The 21862-nt window shown below is 34.9% G+C and overlaps 1 protein-coding gene across 1 annotated transcript in view; it reads right to left on the bottom strand.

Annotated features, from left to right (window-relative positions):
• Window positions 1–20074: 20074 nt before the first annotated feature.
• Window positions 20075–21862, bottom strand: part of LOC149789692 (uncharacterized) — a 49665-nt gene continuing 47877 nt past the window's right edge. Inside the window, exon 13 of the mRNA XM_089973094.1 lies at window positions 20075–20971. The gene's annotated coding sequence lies outside the window, so the exon portion shown is untranslated. The remainder of the gene's footprint in view (window positions 20972–21862) is intronic.

Genomic DNA, 21862 nt, shown 5'->3' with positions numbered 1-21862 from the left:
TATCTCAATAATCCAAAATGATGCAAATGGCAGGTAAAATGACCATTACGCCTTAATAAACCAATATATATATATATATATATATATATATATATATATATATATATATATATATATATATATATATATATATATATATATATGGATAGATAGATAGATATCGGTAACATCATTGTATAATGAATATGTGTGAATACGTACGAGTCACGAGTGTGCCTATATAGTGAATAATGCATGGAATACTGGAAAGAATATGAAAATACACGAAAAATTGGTAAATAAAATAAATGACAAACATACCTTTTTGGTAGCCCATTTACTGTCGCAGAAAGGTAAAATGATGTACGCTCGTGCATATAACACCCTTTAGGCGACCGGTCGCCGAATGGTTCATGTGTCGCCCAAAGTTGTAGTATATATCTCGCTCAGGTATAATTTATATTTGTCACCTAACAGTGTTATATACAACGGAATTTTGCTAATACGATTACCAGCGAGACGAAAACAAAGTGATTGCATGCGTTCGATGGTCTACATATCAGGGTATCGGGTGACTCTTTTAGTATACTTATTAAACGGGACTGGAGTAACTGGCCGTAATCCGGAATAGCGTAGTGGTTTTAATTCGAACTGTATAAAGTTTTAATCTCGAAGATACACGTGCTTATTTAGATATAGATCAATATAGTATATATTTTTGTAGGAGAGTGTTTTTTTTTTATTCATATTTTTTACCGTATATAGCATTCGTATTGAACATGAATTTCAGATGATTATAAATATTTTTTATATGCTAGTCTTCGAATCAGTGGATTTTCCATTTAAAATATTGTTTCATAATTCATTAGAGTCACTTATGAATTGGAGTCACGGGTGGCCGAGTGGTCTAAGGCGCTCACCTTTACTATATCACTTTGTAAACGACCCACGGTCCAATATGAAGAAACCGTACACAAAGGTCCCTCTTCCTGCAAGAGGTTTGTGGGTTGGCGGATTGTACGTTCTTTTAAGGTGTCCGCTTAATGAGGTTCTCGTTATCTAGAGGTTAAGCGCCCTCAATGTTATTGCCCGGTTCGAGTAAATATAAATATAAGTGGTGAAGCTTATATGTGGAATAGACAGACATCTGAGCAGATATATAGAACAGACCAGCGTACATTTGAACAACAATTGAATCAATTACATAAAACAACTGTGATAATACATTACATGAGGAATATACTCTGCTTCCAGAAATTAAACTTTCACCGAATTACAAAAACACAATTGTATTTAAATAAAGTAGCCGATCTGTTTTGCTAATAGAATAAGTTCATTATAGGATCGAGTGAACAATCGAAGTCAATGCCTTGTACAATTGTATTACCTGCTTCTCCGGTTCACTCCACTTCCACTGTAGCTGTTGCTTCGACTTCCCTCTGTGTTGCCACTTTCAATCCTCAACTCTTTTCGTGGCACATATATTCACAGATACATGGATCTCAGGGTAATACGTCTCACTATGATACGTCTCGGAATACGTCTCAGAGATAATACTCCAAAGGATACCTCAAAGAATACGTTTCAGAGATAATACGTCACATGAGCTATTTTCTCCCTTTGAGCTTTCAAGCGTTCATCGCTTCTGCCGCCAAATGTATTCCTCGGTTTTCCTCGACAACAGTCCTCTTGGACAAAAGTTTTACGAGAGAATTTCTCCCGTGTCTTCTTACATTTGTTTTCTCTTGCAGAAAAGCTTAGACTGATGTGAATTTCGATGAAGACAATATTGAATACCCAAAGAGTTTCATGTGAAAGACGCGCTCTTAATTTATTTTAACCAATCAGAACCAGATATATCTGTCGTTTTTTTCCAGGGGCGCCAAAAGTCGGGGCCATCTTGACCGTGTAGTTTGAGTAAAAGTGTTCTGGAATCTTTCAATTCTGACATTTACACTAATGAATTGAAGTTAGCTTTTGTCTCCACCATTCTTCTGTTGGCTAAATAAACTAATGTTGAATTAAGAATGAAATTCCCCCCACGAAAAGATATTATCGATCATGGCAGTATGGCGATTTGATACCCGCCTGTCCCGATAAATCTAATTAATTGTTCTCTTGCCCAAGTTAATGTGCAATTCATAGATCGCCAGAAATTTGCCCCTTTACACACTGACACTAACCGCATGGGGTCGAGTCTCGACCCTCCTTACATGGTAGTGTGAGAAAGCTTGGCAGTAACTTCCTGTGGGTCTGTGGTTCTTCCCGGGTTCTTATTCCACGACAAATACTGGCCGACATGTAGAGCCAAATAAAATGGTGGGATACATATACACATACACATACCAACCAATCAACCAACCATCCAATCAAATTAAAATGATTTTATTTTGCACCAATGTGATCGACAGACATTGATAACATTATGACCAAGAAATTTAAATATTATTTTTGTAATAGTCTCAGTTTAATGGTAAACATATCCACATATCACGAAGATGTATCAGGTTAGAATCCAGCAACCTACTTTTTATTTGTCTTTTTGATTTGTTTATTCAACGTTGAGTCATGAAAGAGAACTATGTTATTACTCAGCAGTGACCTTAGCAAACACGGGGACCGATTTGGGTCATTTTAGTGGGACCCTGTATTTACGCGAGGGTCCCCATATGAGAACGGCATTTGGAAATAAATATTTAAACAAGTTTTAAACGATATTGAACTTAAGATTGTCTTCCATCGATTTAAATTTTTCTCTCTATGGATATATTTTTAAAAATTACTAACGCGCAGGGCACCCGGGAATGGGCAGGAGAATTCTCCAATTTATATATTAAAGCAAGAATAACGCAAATCATGAAAGAAATAAGAACAGGAAATAGTAGGCATATGAAGAAAAAAAAAACTAAAATAGATAACGTTACCTTACCTAAGCCAACTCACATAATGGAAGCAACATTACACAAGTATATCACAGGGGGTGAGAGAACGCTTGGAATATACAGGTTTCGCACATCCCCAGGACTATAGGTCTTAATGCGAAAAACTTACAATATCAATTGAAATAACTGCAGCATTCAAACAACTCCATCAAGGCAAATCAATTGGTTTTGGTGATTTAACGACAGATTTATATATTTCTTTCACATATCTCTTAATTCCATTATTAAAGATATTATATGTTAATATTCTATTAAATAATGAAATGACGTCCACTATGAAACAAGGGGTAGAAACAATTGTGTATAAGGGGAAAGGAGACGTAAAAGATCTAATGAGATGGATATTGATATCGCTTTTAAATACAGACTATACAATACGTAGTAAGATCCTTGCTAACAGAAATTAAACATTTATCGGAAACATAATTACCATCATATTCAGAACAAAATTCTAACCGTAAAAACAGCGATTTAATTTTTTTGAAACTAAAGGAGAAGAGGGGACCTTGATTTTATAGATCAAGAAAAGGCTTTTGACACAATATAGTATAGTTACATAGATATAGTTTCTTTAATACGCACGACGAAATTTAATATAGAACGTTCAGCAAGACAGGATTGTTCCTTATCGATGATATTATAAATAGCAATAAAAGCCCTCCGAATAAAAATACATAACAATAAAAATATAAATGGAATTTAACTCCCAAACCTCGGAAAGGATCTAAAACTGATACATCGTGACTATACCAGTTTTACTTCCGATGCCTACACCTTCAAACATTAGGAAAGGAATATATGTACTTTGGGAAAATAATAGGACCTAAAATCAATCATGCAAAAGAACGGGCAATCAACCTATTCATATATAAACACCTACATTTGTATTTATGTGAGTCCACACTGCCAAATAAGAGGTCGCGAGTTCGAAACTTGCTGCGGCATCACAATTCTTTTAAAACTTTATTTTGTATTTCTATGTTCAAGCTTTTTTAAAGTCGCTGATCCCAATTATTTTACCTTTTTTCTTTTTTTTATTCCCGTCTTAGGACGGGCGGTTAACCTAGTAAATTAATACTGAGTGGTCCTGTCCGCCTGCAACACAGAAGTGGGAGGAGGAGGGGCGGGGAATGATGGTTGGGGGTTGGTGCATTTCCGAAAAATGCAGTCAGATATAACTCTTCCAGTAGAAGAGGGGGGCCATAAGATAGGAGCTGTACGGCTTCCCCGCCAGGAAGGGGAGGAAAGAAACACTCTGAATAACAATTTAAGAAATAGAAAAGGACAATAAAGGGCTCAGGTAAAAAATAACGGAATATTCTTACCTCGCTCGCTCCGCATAATTCGAATCTCGGGTTCGGCGAAAATATTTATTTGAGAAAGGTTGCCAGCAATTTCCAATTGTTCGGTGGATCTTCCCATGGGTTTCTCGGGTTGTTCCATCACAATATATACTGGCCGCCATGTTTAGCCTATCATGTGCTGTAAGTGGTGTTAAGCCCATAAGAACAACAACACCAGGAACAACAACGGCAATAATAGGAAAATTGCAGATTCTAGCATAAATCAATACGAACGCTACATACAGGAAACAAAGGAAACACAGATGTGCCCCTTTCAATAAGAAATGATGAATGTGTTAGCCCAACGCTACTGGCTAACGCGCGGTAGTACGAGTTTAACCGATTTTCTAAAAGGGGCATAACAATACACGGGCAGGATCAGGTCAAGTGTTGGAGGGGGACCGGGCCAAGTTTCAAAAGGGCTCTGACCTTCCTCGAAAGGGCACCAAATCAAACGTATATGTGTGCATTTACTCAGTGTGCATAATACCCAATACACGTGCGCAAGAAAATAAAATACCGATGGTAAAATTTCGAGTGACAAGTGACTGTAAATGTATGTGTAAGTTTCATTTTTGCAGCGGGAGAGGATAGGTCCGGACACCACCCCATCTGGCCCTGCCATGTGAAGCACTGCAAACCTAAAAACATTGAAGGGAACACAATCACAAAACTAACTCCTATGTGTTATCAAGATTAAAACGATTTACACGCAAACTTTCATTAGAAAAGCATGTTAGGAGGACCAGTCCACTAGGGGTTAGGTGTCGCATTTGCCTGCCCTTCTAACATCCCACATGCCCGAACTATTCTACCCTCTACTTTCTGCATATTTTGTTCTCCTTCTAAGTGACTTATTTCTTTCCCGCAGAATTAAAATAAGAGAAATAAGACGAATGAAAAGGGTAATCTATGAAGGTCAATGTCAACATAAACACTTATCGGTAAATATTATTCAAAACTCACACATAAATGCACAAAAACCTGATCCCAGGCAAGGATCACATAATTTATCAGGAAAAAGGAACCCCTCTAAGATTATATTGCCTGAGAAGGGGAGTAGAACCCTTGTATACAAAAAATATTTCAGGCATGGACAAGAAACGAAACGAAACCAGGAAACATAAATCCAAATAGAAATCCAACCAGGTACGGGTCCCTCAAAAAGAAAAGATGAACCTGAATTCAAAACAGATCAATGTAAAAATATTCCCTTCAAAATTCGTTTTAATGTTTCAGGAAAAAGAAGACAAAAACAGATACTGGGAAAAGATGAATGTGTAAAATAGCTTTGCAACTTTTGGACATGGGTGGTGGTCACTTCAAGGATATATCAGTTTACATAATTAAGGGTCGAAAGGGTATACACAAATAAAACAAAAATGTTAAAAGAAAAATGACATAATTTGCCAGAGAAAAACGTTCGGATAAGTTTTCTAGAATACGTTCAAAGGATCACCTGAATATGATACAGAAGCTATACTGAGAATTATAGCCTGGCACATAATAAGGCAAGACATAATTTGGTTTCGCCTTAGAACGATTTGATCATTTTTCGTCGTACATGCGTAACACGTTACCTAGGGTGGATAATTGTTTTTGTAGTTAAGCAACTGAACGCGCATGTATCTCGTCGTAGATCGCTTGCGGCGAGAGACATTAAACGCACGGTATTCACGGGCATTTTACCCTTACTAATACCCATTCTCCTGTAGAATTAAGACAAGTTTTTTTTTTTTTTCTAATTGACAAAAGATGTTTTGGATCTTGTTAGGGAGTGCACGTTTTCCATTTTTGTCCTGCAGCCATACGGTTGAGTGCTTCATTTTTACTTTATTTGATACGGGGAGCATATCCAGTTTTTAATGTCGTAGCGTGAAATGACGCCTTTACCACTACGCGGATTTGAAACGTTGTGAAGTTTTGAATTGTTACAAGCTGCTATTAAGAGTTAATTTAGTAGCATGCATCTATATATTTTAATTCCGTACCTGTTATTATGACCAGTTCTTTTATTGTAGCTGTCTGTGCGTATGTATATCAGGCTGTCGGTCTGGCCGTCTTTATGTCCGTATGGGGATGGAAGCTGATGTGACTATCAAGCCCATACAAGGAGAGGACCACTGATTTGTAAACTTGTGCGCATGGTGGATCCAATACAAGTGTGGGCCAATCCAAGAATTCAGGAGAACGGTGTGGTTTATGAGTCATACGGCTGTAAATATGACTGGGTCACAAGTCATGTTTGTTTGAATTGATTATCTTGTTTCATCTGACTGTAATTGAGTCATTTTCATTACATGAAGTTATTTGAATCTTACTTTCATTACATGAGATTATTTGAATTTTACGTTCACTACGTGCGATTATTTGAATCTTACTTTCATTACATGAAATTATATGAATCTTACCTTCATATATGATAATATATGAATCACATTTTTGTTTTCCATTTGTGAATGTTTGTGTGAAGCAATTGAATGAGTCGCTTGTTTAGAGTTTGAAAGAATCACATTGTGTTGTGTTGTCATTTAGTCCAAGCATCCATTTACGTCAAATCATGTTACATGGTCATACTATTTATATTCGTTCTGTCGGTTTTTAATGCAGTTTTCTGCACACAATTTGGGACTCCTGTTCCTCTTACCCTGACCCCAGTGAAGAATCCACATTCTAGAGACTAAGTGTCCAGACCAGGAATGTCAAACTTTTTACAAGCTGAATAGTCGTAAATTTGATTAAAATATATTAAATTCTGTACAATTTGAATAATTACTTTGAAGGAGCAAATTAATAAAACCTGGCCTTCAATTAATAAAACATTTCACGTAGAATTGTGCTAAAGAGTCACGCTGCATAAATCACAGTTCCAACCCAGCAGTAATTTCCAAATTTACAGAGATATGTTAACGAAAATTCCAGAAGCTGCATCTATTTTCACCGGTTATGACAAACTGCATGCGATAAATCTGATCTCAAAATGTCGGGTAATTTATTATTCTAAGACCTAAACGTTTTTTATGAATTCTGGGCCAAAACATTTCATTCATATAGTCATCCTGGCAATTCATGTTTTATTTCATTGTTAAACACAAAGTCAAAACAGGACTTAGAGTGTCAAGAGCTTATACAGAGCTCTAAAACGGTATGTTGTGGTCTGTGTCGAACATTTATACGCTTTCTAAAGTGAAAGTTATCAATACGGCATATCTGATGTATAGAATTTGTGTACAGATACGAACGTAAATATAAATCAAATGTATAAACATAATCACATTTCAGTAAAATTTACCTTGATCCCTAGAGCTTTATTCTCATATCATTACATTTGATTTATGGTAATAACTTCACAACTATATATATATATATATATATATATATATATATATATATATATATATATATATATATATATATATATATATATATATAAATATATATATATAATGTTTAGGAAAGTTGTAACACAGGATCAGGTGTACTGTTAACGGAATTGTTAATTTCAACAACGCTTAGTACATAATAAGAGAGAGAGAGAGAGAGAGAGAGAGAGAGAGAGCGAAAGAAAGAGAGACAGAGAAAGAGAGAGAGAGAGACAGGGAGAGATGGCCATGAACTCTGGCGGTCAAAATTAGTATGAACTGTATTTGTATTATTATGTAAAGAAAAAAGTTTGTTTTATTTAACAAACTATTTTATAAGCTCTTTCAAAAATAATATTCATGAACAAAGACAGTCCTTTTCTTCCATTGGCAATATTGCTAATAGACACAAAATATATGTTTTTTATTTGTTTACTTTTTGAACTATACTGAATATCTTACTGAATATCTTAGAATGTGGTGTTTGTGAGTAACTATGGTTATAATGGTTTCAATTCAATTTGCGCCGATTGGACTTTTCCTTCAGAAGGAGTAAAGATGAAAAGATTATAAAGCTGACAGGAGATCAGATCTTACAATTTCAGTGATTGAATTTTTTGGAGAGCTGTATTAGCCTGTAGTGTATACCCATAGTGTGTGTTTAACTTTTGGTCCATGACTATATATTCTATTATTAGATAGAGCTATAAATATCTTGTTTACTTGTTTGAAACTTGCCCTTGATAATGAACCTGTTTACAGTTTGGGGTAATTTTCTGATTGGATGATTTATTATTGCAAGATATGTTACGTGTGGATGAGTTGTGAAATATGTCACGTAGTGATATATTGCAATAAAGAATATTACTAGATTCGTGGAGATGTATATGAAGACAGATTCGATTATTCGTATTCCTATTATTGTTATTGTTTTAGTCTCAATATGCAGATGTATTTAATGCTGTGTTTATATTTATTTGAGAGGAATCATTTATTTGAATTATTAATTGTCATATGACGGTATGGACTAAAGAAACAAGTTGGGATTATTTAAAACCCATTCAAAGAAATTCTAGACAATGTCACTGTGCAAGATATGTTACGTGTGGATGAGTTGTGAAATATGTCACGTAGTGATATATTGCAATAAAGAATATTACTAGATTCGTGGAGATGTATATGAAGACAGATTCGATTATTCGTATTCCTATTATTGTTATTGTTTTAGTCTCAATATGCAGATGTATTTAATGCTGTGTTTATATTTATTTGAGAGGAATCATTTATTTGAATTATTTATTGTCATATGACGGTATGGACTAAAGAAACAAGTTGGGATTATTTAAAACCCATTCAAAGAAATTCTAGACAATGTCACTGTGATATATATATATATATATATATATATATATATATATATATATATATATATATATATATATCGAAGTTGTAGGCACTTCAGCACATTCAAGATTCAGAGCACATTTGTACATTCATGACCTGGAATTCATTCAGAAGGTTGTATTCTTTTAGACTTGTGATAACATTTTCAGGATTATTTTTATTTAGTTCACGATACTGTAAGTTTTGTCCCAAAAGTTCATTGTGTAACGTAGAGAATTACATTATGTGTTAAGTTTTAAACAACGTGTTGGTTTTGTTTCTTTATGTCACTTATTTTAAGACCAAATAGTCCTAACAAGCCAAACAACTATGAAAATATGACCATTACTTGTGACATGGATAGCAATAGCAAGAATAACAATTTGTCCATATATACAATCTTAAATAATATATTATAATTTCAGTTTAATATTCATGTATAAGAAGTGAAACGCGTTGTGTTCTTTTGGGTTTATGCGTGGAGGTGCTGTTTCCCCAAAGATGTGTCAATTCTTGAAGGAAAGGGCCATATATGTCGGCCATGTTGTATCAAAGGCAGGTGTTGAGGCAGATCCTGCAAGATTGATAAGATCATGAACTGGCCAGCTCCGCAAATTCCGGAGGAAGCGATACAATTCTTTGCATTTGCTGGCTATTACTTCAAGTTTGTGAAGAATTTCTCGAAGATAGCTAGACCAATTTCAGAATTAATGCCAAGCAATGGGAATAAAGCTGGTAAGCGTCAGAAAAAAACAGTCAACACATACCATACCGGAAAATAACAAAGCCGTTCAACAGCTGAATGATGCTCTCTTCACCACCTATTCTAGGCTACGTTGACACTGAGCAACCTTTCGAGTTGCACACAGCTACCAGTCAACACGGTCTTGGTGCGGTTCTGTATCAGATTCAAGATGGCATCAAGCGAGTAATCAGCTTTGGCAGCAGAGGGTCAACAATACGTACGCTAAATTATTCAGTGCATCGACTGGAATTCCTATCATTAAAATGGGTAATCACTGAGGAATTCATTTATTGTGTACAATGGCAACAATCCGCTCACGTATATTCTTATAACAGCCAAACTTGATGCCACTGAGCATCGATGGTTAGCTGCTCTAGCTGCTTACACATTTTACATGATTTACAGAGCTGGATCGAGGAATTTGGATGCGATCGGTCTGTCTCGGTTGGCATGTGTAGAGAGTAGAAGCAGCACCAAGGATATGAAGACTATTACCAAAGAGACCTTACACGTTCTCTGTAAGTTAGCTAGTGCCCAACCATGTGTTGAAAGTCTTCGTCTGTCTGCAGATGTTGTTGAAGACATTGACTCTGTTTCTGGAATTGCCGCAATGACAGATAGAGATTGGTGAGTTGCTTAACCCAAGGATCATGTTGTAAGGAATGGATAAAGCATGTATGAGACATAGGAAAGCTTAATCGATAGGCTCTTCCTACTGCAAGAGATCATTTAGCATTATTTCGGACTTTGACAATGTATGCCTGCGAAGAGATATTCTATACAGGAGGACAAGTGCTGATGATCATGATCAACTAAAGCTGATGCTCTCTAAGTCTCCCCTTGAGGAGGCTATGCACTACTTATATGATGATTGTGGTCACTTAGGCCTCGACAGGACACTTTCTCTCCTAAGGGATAGATTGCATTGGCCGCACATGGCAAAATATGTGGGAATACGGATCAAAAATGTCTTCGTTGCATGCTCAGAAAATCTTCAACGAATGTTAGAGCACCACTCGCCAATATAGTGACCACACAACCATTGGAACTCCTTTGCATAGGTTTCCTGACTCTGCGATGTCCAAAGGAATCTACCAAAATATGCTGGTTACTACATATCATTTTACCAGTTACCATTTCGACAAGAAACCAGACATCCAGGACTACAGCTGAGGCTGTGTTTAATAGTTTTATAGTGCATTATGGTATGTCACATCATTTACATTCAGACAAGGGTGCAAACTTTGAAAGTAAGGTCATCACGGAATTATGTCAAATTTCTGGAATAAAGAAGTCACGCACGACACCCTATCATCCAATGGGCAATGGTATGTGTGAGCGATGGAATAGGACACTGGTAGATATTATGGGAACTCTCAACCCAGATCAGAAAAGGGATTGGAAAAGCTATTTAGGACCATTGGTTCATGCATATAATTGCACGCGTCATGAGTCTACATACCAGACGCCATTCTTTCTGATGTTTGCAAGAAAGCCACGTCTACCTGTTGACCTCGCATTTGGATTAGACAAAGGTAGTGGATCGGGCATTGTGTCCATTTATATCAAATCCATTCGGAATCGATTTAAAGAATCGTACAAACTGCCACATGTCTTGCGGGAAAATCTCATGAAAAACAGAAGAGGGCATACGGAATGAAAGCATGAAAGCAGCTCTTTAGCCTGGGGATAGGGTTCTTGTGAAGATTGTGGTATTTGATGGAAAACACAAAATTGCTGATATATGGGAGACTAATGTTTACATTGTGGATTCCCACCAAAACCCGGATATCCCATTATATTTTGTACGATCGGAAGATGGCAAAGGACCCAAACGCACTCTTCAGTCATAATAATCATAAGCAAGAGAAACCATCTTTCAACATCCAAGATTAGAAATCCACCCAAGAATAATTTCAGGGAAACAGATTCAGACCAGGATGAAAATAACCCTATATCGCTTTATCTTCCTATTGATAATGAAATTATTGGTATATCAGGTGGTTCCGAAACAGCAGATACGGGATATATGTCTGTCAGAAACAGTGTTGAAGATGATTTAGCCGGCACAAATTAGATGACAGACTCCTCCAGTGAGAATCTTAGAGTGGATGATGAAACCTCTTCAAGCTAGGATGTTGTTTATCTCAGTGTGGGAGAAGAGTTGGTTTCAGCTAGTGCAATTGATGATAATAAGCAGAGTGTTCATACTGCTGAACAGTCTGGAGGTATGAATCAATAAGACAATGTGATCAACATTGATAATGACTGTGCAGTACCAGGTCACACCAGGGTTGAGAGCCCCAGTAACGTAGTAGTTACTAATCAGTTACGAACAGAGAATTGTTCTTTGCCTGTTGCAACACCACGACGTCCTAGTCGAGTGACGCAAGCACCTTCATGTATGCCCTCGGGATTATTTGATGCCCCAAGCCATTAATGAGCGAGACTGAATAACAAAAGTCCGTGTCTTCCAGTCATTGCACACTAACGGAGCTTTTTAACAGTATGCCTGAAACCATTTCCAAAGACATAATTTTCATTATGGTGGATACCCTTAAATGATGAGTACATCATTTGAATATGTGGAGGGAAGTGTGTAGCAGGAGCAAATATTTTATAATTTTATATATTCATGTTTTAATTAGGCAGAAGTAGGTATTGTATTGTTTCATATAATTAATGTTTATTGACGAGTAAAATAATGTCATCGGTTGCAATTATTGTGTTATTCTCATTTTACAAATATCTAGGCATTTAGGCAAATTTGAACCAGGATTACATGTTCGAGTTTTGTTCACTCTGAACAATAAAGTTACCCTGATTGCTGTTCATGCTGGATTATGTTGTATGACAAGTGGTAAGTAACTTTCTGATTGGTTAGTTTGCTACCTTGTCTGTATAAACAACATATAATGAACAGCATACTAGAGGTAGTCATTCCATTGGAGCTTCTGAAGCGTGCTGGTCTTGGGATTGCAGTAAGAAAAGTGTCTGATGATTATTTTGCTTCGAAGAAAATGTGAATTGACCTTTTTCCCATATGGTAAGGTAAATAGATTTATAATATGGTTAATGTAACAGTGTATTTTATATGTACTCTGTATATTTCTTTGAAATGTATGTTGATGTATTTTAGTACCTTTAATAGGAAAATCAAGCTGCATATTCTTTTCTTAGCATATCATTCTGTCGATACGTTTGTATGTCTGTCAGTCTGTCTGCTCTCTACGTTTGCTCTACACACTGATTGTTTTGTGTTTATGTTTATTTGGTCCACTATCTCTCTATATGGATAACTAATAAATATATGGGGCAGCAAGTCATTTGTATTGAACCTACTGCAAACATAATAAATGTATACATGCAGAACAATAATGTACTGATGACGGTATTGTTATTTATAGTTGTAGCAAATGTATTTTTATTGTATTTGCAGGGTGTAAGAAAGCAGGAGAAATGTATCTCCATTTACCAACCTCATGCACAATAAAACCTAATTTCTTATAACAAATACTGGACTTGCTTTTGCTATTCTCTGGTAAGAAAGCAAGTGCTATAATACTTGTGTATATGTATACATGAAACTATTTTTTTTATATGTAGCTACGTAAGGTTTCTCTCAGATACCTAACTAGATGCATGATGCAAAATCTTTTAAGGGAGGAAATACAGATTAATGAGCGAAGACATAGACTGTACATTAATATTGTTAATGTCAGATGTGTTAGAAAGAAACGTGTCGATACGACTATTATTTTCGGATGGTAGAGACAATATCATTTCTAAAATATCTTCCCTAGTGACCATATCCGATGGATATTATTTCTGTCCAGAAATACCTAGACATCAATACAAACATTATAGGTAAATTAATTACGTTTTACCCATGTATATTTTATTCTTGTGAATTGGCCATTTTTGTCTGCTGCAGCTGGGTTAGGATGTAGTGAAATGTGTTTGGGTACGAGTAGGGATTCAATTTAGGTATAGATTATTTTTATAATGACTTTTATTTCTCCCCCACCGCAAAACCTTCCAACCCCATCTCTTTCTATCCGAGTTTGAGTTGAATCTCTTTTGATGGAAGTCCTTCCAGGTTACCTACTGGATTGTTTTATAGGACAGTTTACATAGCACATACAATCCAGTCACCCCTCTCAACCCCCCGCCCTAATATATGTTGGTCATAGCTTTAACGTTTTTGCAGTGCATAACATAAGCGTGTTAATCAACAACATTACTAACTAAAGAATTGTTGATTATTAGAAATTACAGACAATGAGGTTACTTCCACTGATGTCTAAACTCTGCTAATAACCCATCATACCATTTCTATATTTCTTAAAAGTTACAAATCGGAGGTCACGTCTGAGTGGTATGGTATTATGACGTAACAAAATTGTCTCTAATACATAATGCCAGAGTCAATTAAGAAAGGAACCCCGATCATTAACGCATGTTAAAGCACTTTGTTTCTTTGTTTTTGTTGTTGTTGTTGTTGTTTATCTGATTCGACGCGTTGGTGGACTTAAGGATGGATAAGTTTTCTGAAATGATTTCAGGCAAACAGATTCCATATATCGTCTTGACCTTGGTCTCCAAGTCAATCATACAATGTACTAATAGTTTGAATGCAATCGGATCCCTTCTGTCTTGATCCTTGATCATTATTTAGTGGCAGATCTGGATAATCCCGAGCTCATATGCTTCTAATGTATTTAGGCCTTCTAAATCCAAGACTTTAAAATACTTGAAAATTAAGTTTAAGTGCCCTGAAATGTCCTTGAAAATCAAGATCAGTCATGGGGATTTGTGTCACTTATATATCAATCAAGTGTTTTTAAACCCCTAATAAATCAATTCAAGTTTATTTAGTCACTGACAACTCAACTGACAACTCATTCAATGGGTCTTGTCCATCACAACCAATCAAATGGGCTTTTTAGTCTTGACAGATCAATCAGTGACACACTTTACATCTGTGACGAGTCAATGAATGGACTTTATATCCTTGACAAGTCAATCATGAGGCTTCACATCCTTGACAAATCAATGAATGGAATTCATACCTGTGACAAATCAGTTGGGGTGGGGTTTCTTTATATACATGATTTAATCAAATGGCTTTATGGCCTTGACAAATCAATCAATAGGCATTATATACTTCATTAATCAATCAGTGGCTTCAAACCATTGGTATTTGGGATCATGACATTTGATCTAGGCATAAAACACATTGTAAAATGACTGTTGACTGGAATAGTTGGTTGACTACTTTATTCCCTAGGCAACACTTGGCCAATGAATAGAATATTTGGTTGTCTGCTTTATACCCTAGGCAACACTTGGCCAATTAATGGAATATTTGGTTGTTTGCTTTATACCCTAAGCAACACTTGGCCATTGAATATAATATTTGGTTTTCTGCTTTATACCCTAAGCAACACTTGGTCAAGTGACACTTTCTTGACTGGGATACTTGGTTGACTGAACTTTATCCTGCACAACACCTGTAACCTTCAATAAGGATGAATTTTCTATTTACCTCAGTCTTATGTTTGGAGTCACTGACAATTTTTGTGACAGATACTTGTTTGACTTTTTTTCTTATCGTACATGCCATATGTTCAATGACAATGTCTTGACAGTGGTTCTGTGCGGACTGATTTGTATCCTACAGAAAACTTGTTCATATGACATTTTGCTGACAGGGATACTTGACTAACTTTTCATCCTACTCAACACTTGGTCTTAGCCATTTTGTTTACTGGGATACTTGGATGACAAAACTTTACTGATATGTCATCGTTTGAACAGCTCATTTGGTGAACGTGTTCTTTTGAACCTTTTTGTATGTCTCTTTCAAGGTGATATGTGCATGTTAAGCACAGTGTCTAATGGACATGTCATGAATGGTGAGCACAGTGTCAACGGGACATGTCATGTATGGTGAGCACAGTGTCAAATACACATATCGTGAATGTCGAGCACAGTGTCAAATGGACATGTCATGAATGGTGAGCACAGTGTCAAATGGACACATCATGAATGGTGAATACAGTGTCGAATAGACACATCATGAATGGTAAGCACAGTGTCAAACGAACATAGCATGAATGGTGAGTAGTGTCAAATGGAAACAGCATGAACAGTGAGCACAGTGTCAAATGGATATGGCATAAACCTTGAGTAGTGCCAAATGGACACTGCATGAATGATGAGTAGTGTCAAATGAACACAAAATTAATGTTGAATACACTATCAAATTTACACAGCATGAATTGTGAGTGCAGTGTCAAATGGTCATACCATGAATGTTGAGATATGACAAATGGATGCAACATGAATGATGAATGGCGAGTACAGTGGCAATGGACATGTCATGAATGGTGAGCACATTGTCAAATAGACACAGCATGAATGATGAATGATGAGTAAAGTGTCAAGTGGACACAGCATGAATGGTGAATGATGATTATAGTGTCAAATGGGCACAGCATGAATGGTGAATGATGAGTACAGTGTCAAATGGACACAGCATGATTGTGAATGATGAGTACAGTGTCAAATGTACACATCATGAATGGTGAATGATGAGTACAGTGTCAATAGACACCATATGAATTGTTCGCATGTGTTAGCTAAATGATCAACATATTCATACATTTAACTTTATGGGCAAATCTCATCGTAGGTTGAACACATTTAAGTGTACAAAAGAAATCAATAAAAACCTTCAACTTTAAATGTATTTGCTAAAAATTTAACAATAAATATACAAACAAATATATTGATTCTTCGAAATGTGATACTGACTCGAAATGAGAATGAAAGCAATAATAGACTATAAGACAATTAAATAAATTCAATAAATATAAAGACATGTTGATTTCTCAATGGAGAAACGAACATTGAAGGTAGAAAAACACCATATAGTTATATATATTAATTAGGGCATTCTTGATAAACAAAACAAATCAAATACAGTCTAGCCAGAGCTGAAAATCTTAACTATTTATTATTCAGAATATATGGCAAGAGAACACAGCAAATGTTCAAAGGAAATTACGATTTGTATCAAAATATAATTAGTTTTTAATATGTAACTTGTAACTTGTTCATTTCTGCATACGTTCATTCACACATGTGTATATATAGATATCAAAGTTGTTGACAATCACAATGAAAAGAACAACTTCCTGTTAGTCATCTATTGATCTCAATGGTGAAGTAATGCCCACAAAACATTGCAAGTCTTTGGCCAAGGAAAGTATGAAAATGTCTAATTTGATAGACTGAAAATACGTTTTCTATCTGAATTTTCCATATTTTCTATTGATTAAGGGCTAACTTTATAACAAATAGAGTGTAATTAAAGACAATCCTTGCCAACGTTGATGTAGACAACACTTTTATGTCTCAACTTTGCAAATTGCAGACTGATAAAGGGTCATGATCCTGTAAGAAATATAGCAAGTGTCAGTGAAGACGGTGTATGTCTGATTCTATATAGACACAAACTATTTTAAATGATCGACTTTGAATATTAAAGATTTCTAAAGGGAAATAACTCTTTAACAAATGGGCAAAAACCTCCATTCAGTACTCACAGAAAAGAGTTACAAGTCAAAATTCTTTAAGTCAAAGAGTGACAAGCCCAAACTTCTTTAAGTCAAACACATAACTGCAGAAAAAACTTAAACAAGTAAATTAGGGTGGAGAAAGAGATGGATACAAAGAAGGACACACGAATCAATGAAATGCATGGATAGACACCTGGTATTCTGTGTCCACTCACGAGGCACCAAGGGTATGAATAGGGCTTTTGTGTGTTGGCTGAGATGATATTCTTATGGTTTAGTGCTACACAGGCCCATACAAGACTAAACTGGGAACAAAACCTCCAAAAAATGAATCAAATTCAATCAAAACTGAGACAAAAAAATAAAGTTGAATCATAACTCCAACCTTGAATATCAAGATAACTACTAAGAAGTTTGTCTTTAATATGCAAGAATGAATAAAATAATCATGTGCCAATTAAGTATCATTACCTCCTTAGTCTTTTATTTATTCAGGGTACACCATTACAATAATAATAATAATAATACTAATAATAATAGTATACTAAATTAGTGACATTTTAAGACCTTTTTATAAGTCCTTTATTTTGGTCGGGGGTACACTAGGATGAAGATAATAATACATGTAATAATAATTATTAATAAAAATAACAATAAACCAGTGATATATCAATAATACCTCATTCGGAGTCCTTTGTTTGGTCGGGCCACATCAGTATAAATATTAATATGTATAAACCAATGATATACCAAGACATCATTCTAGAGCCTTTACTTGGTCAGTTGACACATCAATATACCATCATGAATATAATACTTATAAACCAGTGGTATAACAAGACCTCATTCGAAAGCCTTTACTTGGTTAGTTGTCACTAGCATACCATCACGAATAGACTACATATAAAGCCTTTACTTGGTCATTTGACACAAGTATTCCATCATGAATATAATACAGTATAATCTGTCTTGAAAGATCGCCCCTTCTGCCAAAAAAGTAATGTTCTCTCAAGACATGTGGTCTATCATGACAGGTCATACCACCATATAACCAATAAATCTGTGCAAGATGAACATAGTCTTCCAAGACAGATGGTCTTTCATAGCAGTGGTCTCATAGAACATCTTTTACTGTACTTATAAACCAGTGATATATCAAGACCTCAGTCTAAGGCCTTTACTTGGTCAGTTGACACCAGTATGACATTATGAATATAATGCTTATAAGCCAGTGATATATCAAGACCTCACTCTAAGGCCTTTACTTGGTCAGTTGACACCACTATGACATGAATATAATACTTATAAACCAGTGATATATCGAAACCTCATTATAAGCTTTTTATTATATATATATAAATATATAAAGGGATATTACTCTGTAATAGTAAAGATATTTCTTGCCAAATTTTATATAGACTACTGACACTTTAATTAGGTTAAAATGCCTGGACATTTAGACCAAGATGTTAATCCCTGCCAGATGTAGAGTATGTAATTGGTATGTCTGATAAAGTTATATATCGTTCCTAATAACAGTGCTACTGGAAAGCTCTGGATCAGATTTGATAATTTGTATTATCTGATATTTAACACCGTCTATGTTGTGGTCAGATAAATTAAAATGCTTAGACACCAGGGAATCTTTGATTATTGACATCCCTCAATTGCTTTTTTATTCTAAGTTGGAATTCTATTTTAGTCTCATCTATGTATGGTTTACCACATTTAGTGCTGGTGAGTAAATGGATAGCATTATGTGGTATGTGTGTCAGACAACTATTGTACAGCCTGGGAATTAGCTTGCTGGTGTGTGGAACGCAAAAAAGAATCCTAAATATCTTGAGATGTGATATTGGCAAATAAATAAATCGGTTGTTTTATTTGCTTATCCATTTCACAAACTTCAGTCTATGTACAACATTTAGTTTTATTTGATTTCTTATACTTTATTATCTAATGACAAAATACCATATGAACTCTTAATGAGAGACTACATTATTATGTGCAAAACAGGCAGCCACCCTGCATAACATCATGAAGTTCAATAACATGCTGTGAAGCACCTGTTATTCAAGGCTTTACAAAATTGCCTGACTCCAATGAATGAAGTTTTTATTTTTTGATATATTAACATTAAGTTCTGTGGGAAATGAATCACATTTAATCTAATTATTTAACCTTGTCACATACTCAGAATAACTGCAAGCAAGGAAATAAAAGAAAGATAAATAATATAAATGATATTGCTGACTATATAATCATAGTTGATATTGCTGACTATATAATCAAGGTTGATATTGCTGACTATATAAACATGGTTGATATTGCTGACTATATAATTATGGTTGATATTGCAGAAAGTAAATCCAGTTGCATACTTTCGACAGCCATGCTGTAATACTATATTGTTGGTCAAGCACGCCTCTAAAGAAAAAAGAGTTTAAAACATCAGTCTTAAAAAATACTGAGAAAATGTACAACTAATAAAATCTTTAAATCTACATAATGTAATATTTAAAAGCAAGCAATTCTATTTTCTTCAGTTATTCACTATTTCCATCAATAGTCAACTCTATAACTGTCATGTGTATTAACAAAGTCAACACTATACATGTATTGTCTATATATGTATATAACACAATAACTGTCATGTGTATTAACAAAGTCAACACTATACATGTATTGTTTCTATATATATATATAACTATATATATATATATATATATATATATATATATATATATATATATACAACACAATAAGTGTCATATGTATTTCCATAGTCATAACTGTAATTGTCTTGTTTCTTCATAGTCAACATACAAATTGTCTTGTTTATTTCCAAAGTCAACATTATAACTGTCCCATGTTTCTCCATATTCAACATCTGAACTGTCTTGTGTTTGTTTCATATTCAACATTATAACTGTCTTGTGTTTGTTCATATTCAACATTATAAATGTCTTGTGTTTGTTTCATATTCAACATTATAACTGTTTTGTGTTTGTCCATTTTCAACATTATAACTGTCTTGTGTTTGTCCATATTCAACATTACAACTGTCTTGTGTTTGTCCATATTTAACATTATAACTGTTTTGTGTTTGTCTATATTCAACATTATAACTGTCTTTTGTTTGTCCATATTTAACAGTATAACTGTATTGTGTTTGTCCATATTCAACATTATGACTGTCTTGTGTTACTCCCTGACAGTCAACATAACTGCTTTCTTTTTAACCATAGTGAACACTATAACTGTATTTTATTCATCCAAAGCAAACACTACAACTGTATTGCATTTCGCCATAGCCAATACTAATTGTCTTGTGTTCATCCACGGTTAACACTATAACTGTCTTGTATTTCTCCAGACACTGCATATGTATTGTTTCTCCATGGTACTCAGCCTGTAATTATGTTGTGTTTCACAATAGCCAACATTTGTTTTAGTTTCTCCATAACAATGGTGTCACGTGTTGCCGTCCACAGAAATAATTTGCCCCATACAATAATGAGTTGATTCATGACAAGGAATGACTTGTCCTGGGATGTTTCTGCTGGTACATAGGAACTAGTCAAGCATTCATTCCTGCTCCACAACTGAAGTAGCCTTTGAATGGACAATGCTGAAAAAGCATACAGATTTTATCTTAAACTTTAAAACTCCCATGAGCTGAATCAATTAGTCAGGAAATTAGTCAGCTGATTATGTATGTCATTTAAGCATTAGAACTTTACTACAGTGCAATTTACAAGTGTGCAATAAAAATCATGCATTTTTATCACATATGAAAAATATACATTTTTTCTATTTAATGTTCTATGTCATAATCCAATAACATGTAAACAGTTACTTTAAACTATTACAAAATGCACTCTCATCATGTATTTGTTTTTCTTACATATGTATCATTTGGCAAAATGTCCAATGCCACATATATCTAAATAATAGAGGTTATACAAACATACAGATCACTTGGAAAGCCCCTATGGTCAAGAAGATATAGATGTTTGTAGTCTATAGGGGAGACGTTGATGTCCCCGAAATAAATAACTTTATATTCATTTCTATATGGCAATGAGGTGCAAAATGACATATACAAGTTAAACAAAATCATTTTCATGGAGGTAATGCAAGTAGCTTTAATTTTAACAATAATGCGTGCTTTCATCAAGGAGTAGAAAATATAAGAAAAACAATAGCTTATGATCATCAAATTGTGATGTGATTATTGCTGTGACTCCATCAAATTTTGATTTAATTATTAGTGTACATGCTGTGCAGACAGATTCCATCAAATTTTGATAATTTTTTTTGTGTGCATGATTTGACACCAAGTGTAAAAAACTAATGTAATTGTTATGTGTACATGATATGATGACACTGTATTTAAATCAAGACTGAAATTGTTTTGAAAATCATGTGAAAAGTCTCCAACCTGACACTGTTTTGTCATGAATTGCACACTACATATTGGCGTTCACCTGTTCAAATGTACCAGTATGTATCCCGATAA

The sequence above is a fragment of the Sinohyriopsis cumingii genome, chromosome 10 (assembly GCF_028554795.1).
Source record: "Sinohyriopsis cumingii isolate HCF-2022 chromosome 10, ASM2855479v2, whole genome shotgun sequence".
Taxonomy (NCBI): domain Eukaryota; kingdom Metazoa; phylum Mollusca; class Bivalvia; order Unionida; family Unionidae; genus Sinohyriopsis; species Sinohyriopsis cumingii.
This window is presented reverse-complemented; position numbering and strand designations above follow the sequence as displayed.